Genomic DNA, 6,323 nt, shown 5'->3' with positions numbered 1-6,323 from the left:
ACATTCACCTGAAGACTTTCAACATAACTTTTGGGAGCCCAGATTTTCTTCATAAGGGAACTGTTCCTGCAGTTAGTCCCAACATATCTAGCAAATACTTCACCATTCTGATTTTTGAACAGTTTATAGTTGGAGTCAAATGACTCATCAGAAGAATGAGGAGATTCACATGTAAAGCCAGATAACTTGGATGGATCAACTGGAGGTCCCTTTGCAGCAACCCATGAGGTTTTGGGGTACTGCTCAGGCTTCCAATATGTTCCATCAGCATTAAGTTTCCTCTCAAAGGCAATACCCTCTTTCCTAGGGTTTCTATTTAGAATCTTCTTTTTGAGCACATCACAAAGAATCTGATGCCCTTTGAGGCTTTTGTACATGCCTGTCATGTACAATTCCTTCAGCCCTGCATCGTCAGTGATACTAGCAATGTCCTCAGACGAGGAATTAGTGATAGCAGAGGCAGGTGAAGAATTTGTAACAGTTGAAGCATTTGAACATTCAGGTGAAGAATTAGTAGATTCACGTTCAATGCACTTTAAGCATGGAGGAACAAATTCTTCCTGAGAAGTGCTGATTTGTTGAGCAAGTAATGAATCGCGCTCCTTCTGAAGATCTTCATAACTCACTCTTAGCTTCTCAAGATCTTGCTTTCTTTGAAGAAATTCATACGAAAGTTTCTCATGATCAGATAAGAGAGTGTTATGATGACTTTGAAGGTTATCAAACCTAGACTGAAGTCTCTGAAGATTTTCAGTCAGGGCTTTAGTGCGATCCATTTCTTCACCCAACATATCAACACTTTTGTCTAGCATGTTTTGAACCTTTTCCAAGGCATGTTGTTGTTTGGTGGCAATGCAAACAAGTTTGGTATAGCTAGGTTCAATATCATCATCAGATTCATCATCATCAGATTCACAGTCACTAAATTCAGATGAGGAACATTCGGTTACCTCGACACCCTTTGCCATGAGACATGATGCAGAAGATGATGATTCTGGTTCGAAAGTCATCGTTTTGAGAGATTCCTTGAAGTCCTCAAACCAAGGATTGTGACGGGTTCGATGACCTTCATAGACGTTGGAGATTCGGTCCCAGATAAGCTTTGCATTGCAAAGATGCATAATGTGCCTGAATTGATCTCTGGATAGGGAGGAACAGATGATATCCTTCGCCATGAAGTCAAGTAGAGTGTATTTGCGAATATCATCTGCGTTCACCGACTTGCATAGATCAGTAAGACCAATCTCAGTGATGGTCCACAGCTCACTATCCCTTGCCATGAGGCGCTTCCTCATCATGGCCTTCCACTTGGGATAATCATGACCGTCAAAGATAGGGCATGTCACTTTCTTCATACCTGCGGTCGACATAACTAAAACTCCAGGCGCTTAAACCAAAATCACACAGAACAAGGGAGTACCTTGCTCTGATACCAATTGAAAGTGCGTTATGTCGACTAGAGGGGGGGGTGAATAGGCGATTTTTATGAATTCTTCACTGAGGAATTTGCCGGTGAGGAAATTCCTTAGCGAAGAACTATTAGCAGCGTAATAAGTACTCAGAAGTAATCTTAACAGAATACAAGCATGGTCATCATGATGAAATGAAGACTAGCACAGAGTACAGAAAGCGTAATCACAGGATAACACAAGATGAAGACAAACAGACTGAAGAAATTGAACTGAGGAAATTGAGAAAGTCTTTAGTCAAAGTCTTCAAACACAGATATGAACAAACACTCAACACAGTAATGAGAAATGAAAGGGTTGAGGATATAGAACCAGTAGGTTGATGAAGACAATGATTTGGTAGACCAGTTCCAACTGCTGTCTCAGTTGTACGTCTGGTTGGAGCGGCTGAGTATTTAAACTCGAGGACACACAGTCCCGGACACCCAGTCGCTGAGCACGCAGCTCAGGACACCCAGTCCTCACCGTATTCTCCTTGAACGAAGATCACACAAATCTTGTCCAATCACTCGTGGTAAGTCTTCAGGCGACTTCCAAACCTTCACAGACTTGGTCACTCGGCGATCCACAATTCCTCTTGGATGCTCTAGACCTTGACGCCTAACCGTCTGGAAGAAGCACAGTCTTCAAAGGTAACAATCATCAGATCCACGCAGGATCAATTTCTTCAGTGATGCTCAATCACTTTGGGTTTGTAGGGGTTTCGTTTTGGGTTTTCCTCACTCGATGATTTTCGCTCAAAGTCCGCGGAGGATGGGTTGCTCTCAAATGACAAGTGTCAAGTTCTCTCAGAGCAGCCAACCAGCTAGTGGTTGTAGGGGGCAGCTATTTATAGCCTAGGGAGCAGCCCGACATGATAAGACATAAATGCCCCTCAATGATATGACCGTTAGGTGGATAAGATATTGTGGGACAGCTGGCGCGCAACACAGCAACGGTCGGAAATTTGACTCTCAAATTCCTCAGGTCTATCATGTTCCTCACTGTGTAGGTAATTCGCACTGACGAATTCCTAACTCCTCAGTCAGAACAAATTCATCAGTGACCAGAAGAACTTTGTCTCTGTCACTGAAGAAAGTGACTGAACTGTATGAGATTTCCAAAGGCTTCACTCGAAGAGATTGGTAGGTGTAGGATTTTGAGTTGAGCATCACATGGAAATTTTTCCTTAGTATTTCCTCGACCCCCTTTAACAGTATGGTGTTTCCTATGACTCAAGAAAGAGAAAATGAAACTAAGAAAACAAAAGTCTTCACGCTTCATGTTCCACAAATGAATACCAAGTCTTCAAGGTCACACCAATTTCTTCACTTTCAAAGTCTTCAGAAAGTCAAAGTCTTCAGTTGAAGAACTTCATTTTTAGGGGTCGGCTTTCTCTGTAAATATCAAACTCCTCATAGACTTATAGACCTGTGTACACTCACAAACGCATTAGTCCCTTACCTATAAGTCTTCAATACACCAAAATCACTAAGGGGCACTAGATGCACTTACATTCGCTTCAAGCGACGGCTCATGGCCACGGAGAGGAGCCTGCAAAGGAAGCAACAACAGCTTAAAGCTGACCAAGATTTGCTCATGGACAGATGGACCAATGTCCTGGCCACTGAAGAATACGGACTCAACCGCCCCGAAAAAGGGCACACACGGCATAATTTGCTACCTCAACCTAAGCAGGAGAACCCAAGGAACATACCCTGACGTCAACACACCACAACGGTCCATGACAATACGAAGGAAACACGAGGTGGCATCCTCAAGCCTCGGCGCAATCATCATAAACGTCAATTCAGGGAAGTTGGTGCCGAATTCAACGGTCCCCAGTCCGGTCAGTGGAAAAAGAATAGCTCAAGCCTATCCGGCACGAGCAGCGTACTCGATCAACCATATGAAATTCATGGTACTCTTAGAAGGACGGCCAAACATACCAATAGAGAATGCCAGATCCTCAAAACAAAGCAGCCGGTCGTACGCCGGAAACAATAAAGGGAGGTTACCAACAACGAAAGACCAATCAGACATAGCGAAGTCAAAAGAAGATCCTCCATAGCATAAAAGTACGGCTGATCTTCCCCGATCACATCGACCGTCCGGACAATATCAACCACAACAATTTAATTGCACTACCTCTAGACCTAGTAGTCTGGGGGCTCCATCTCACATAAAGCCCCCGCGGGTATGAAGCCACAAATAACATCTTCTAAAAGACGCCAGGTGCAAAGGCCAAGTTTTATTGGCCCACCACTCTAACGGTTGTCTTCGGATCACCAAACAACCACGCCGAAGAATAAGTCTTCGGCACTTTCCCCTCATATAGTAATTACCATATGTTAACGGGACGAACCACGTTGACTAGATTCCATGTGGTAAACCATTAGGACATCCCCGTGTGATATAGTCACATCTATGGGCAAGGCCGAACCCCACCCTTAGAGCGGAAATCATACCGCTGCCGGAGTAGCGAGTCGTGCCTGCCAACTATCCGGAAACCAACTGAGGAGTCCGCGCTATTTTACGGAATAACGGCTGGGTTAACCAGGCTCCGATCAGGCACCCTCGGTCCAACCATAAGAGAATGTTCAGCTGCCCTCAAGTATTTGCCTTTACAAACTAACTTTGCCGCAGAACAGGATTGGCGACGTGGAATCAGCCCGGACATACAAGGGCGGGAACACACAAGCGAACCCCCCCGAAGAAGGCAGTCTGGATTCACTTTAGATCCACTCACGACCTCCTCCAGTCCGGCCATGACAGGTTCCGCCAAAAACACCTCTTTTCATAATCATAAATCATACTCATATGTATAGACATATCATCCTACTACAGTGCGTAGATTTAAATAAAACTTACCGGTTGTCATTCTTCATTAGACGCCACTTTTCTCCCTCAACGACACTCGTACGTCGTATTAGGCCCCACTAAGCCAGGGGCTTCAGAATACTCCTAATACGACAAAGTCCACCCACCCTCCCGGTCGCTCGGCACCCTGAACTTATAGCACTATATGCATCACCTCCGAATCATGTCTTTGGCCATTAGTTGGGTTTGCCCGGCTCCCATGTTTTGGTACCTTACGTTCCGCTCTATCGGCTAAGGTAGCGCTGGGAGCACTACTGCGATTGTGTCCCGGTTCTTCCAGACGAGCACCTCAGTAGAGAAAGCCGAAAACTGACTGTCATGATACGGCAAGAGCTGGTCAGCTGTTCGAGAGGTTGTAAAATCCTTAAAGATTTATTTCGCACAATGCCATTATAAATGCAAAATGCCAAGGATCGGGCTTCCGATCAGATGCCGATAGAGCCCCCAGTTCGGCCTTCCGAGCACCAGGGCTGCGCCGACCATACTCGAACTCCTATGGCTAAGTGAGAGTTGTAAAGCCCTATAGTCTGATTGCCGGGTTCGTAGCAAGGAACACCTCCTTAAAAGGACCCAACAATGGGATAAAGAGTGTTTAGATATGTCCCGAACACCCCCGTACTTCTTACGTGGGGCAGAAGCCGACGACTGGACAACTCTCAGGTTTTATGTACACTAAACGGCCGCATAGGAAGAACAAGCGTTCACATAAACAGGGAATAAATAATAAAAGTGTCATTTTCCCACATTACAACGGCATGACGGCCTTCGGGTAAATATAGTGTCTTTAGCACACTTGTCCACCACAAGTTGGGCCCCTTTCAAGACACCCTCATAGTATAACTCGGGCTTGCGATGCTCCTTACCCTGCGGTGGCCCTTCAGTCATCAATTTCTCAGCATCAAGCTTCCCCCAGTGCACCTTCGCGCGGGCAAACGCCATGCGCGCACCCTCTATGCAAACCGATCGCTTGATGACATCGAGCCGAGGACAAGCACCAACAATCTGCTTCACGAGTCCAAAGTAACTGCTTGGAATTGGCTCTACGGGCCATAGCCGGATAACCAAGTACTTCATGGCTACTTCGGCCGCCTGGTGTAGTTCGACCAGCTGCTTCAGCTGATCGATAAAGGGCACCGGATAATTCAGCGCCAAATACTGCGACCAGAAATCCCTCTCCCCAGACTTCTTCTCCTTAGTATGGTTGAACTGGGAAGCATCTGATATGCTGCGTGGCAGGTCTGCAAACACACCTAGAGATACAAGAATTCAGCTTGTAGCTTAGAGCCACATTACTATGAAAAAATGTCCCTAAATACAAAAGGCCTTACCAGCCGCAACCATCCGTGCCTCCTGAATATCCTTCAGAGCACCGTGGGCTTCTGCCCGAGCATCCTCCGTGGTTTGGAGAGCTTGAGCGAGTTCGGATTCTTTTTCGGCCAAACTCTGCTCAAAGGCATCACTTTTCTTCACAGCTTCCTGGAGCTCTCACTCAGCTTCGATGACCCTGGCCTCGTGTTTCTCACGAAGCGCCTGTTCGGCGGCAGCCTTCTTGTTGGCATCGGCTACAACCTTCTTCAGTGCCTCAAATTCGGCACTCGCTGCTAGAGCATACAATACAAATACTTCTCATCAGGCACAATTACTCATTCGTGCCGAATTCAAGACAAAGTTTCAACATACCTTGCTTGTCCTCCAATTGCTTCTTCACACGACCAAGTTCCTCTTTGGCCCGTTCCAGACTCTGCTTTAGACCGGACACCTCCGCATTATGGGCGGCGGTCTTCTCTGCAGACGCCTGTTTTCAAACAAAGGGATATACGTCATTAACAAAGGCTCCTGCAAAAGCGGACGATTTGATCCCCTGTCTGGCTTTTTCTCTCTCTTTCGCCGGATAGTGCATCAGGGGCTACTACTCATACTGTGACAATCTTCAAAAGGTTTGCAAAAATATACCTCAACGGCCTTTATAAGGCCGAGGCAGGACTCATTCAGCCC

This window comes from Triticum dicoccoides, chromosome 1B (genome assembly GCF_002162155.2).
Source record: "Triticum dicoccoides isolate Atlit2015 ecotype Zavitan chromosome 1B, WEW_v2.0, whole genome shotgun sequence".
In the NCBI taxonomy this organism is placed as follows: Eukaryota; Viridiplantae; Streptophyta; class Magnoliopsida; order Poales; family Poaceae; genus Triticum; species Triticum dicoccoides.
Note: the sequence above shows the minus strand (reverse complement) of the source record.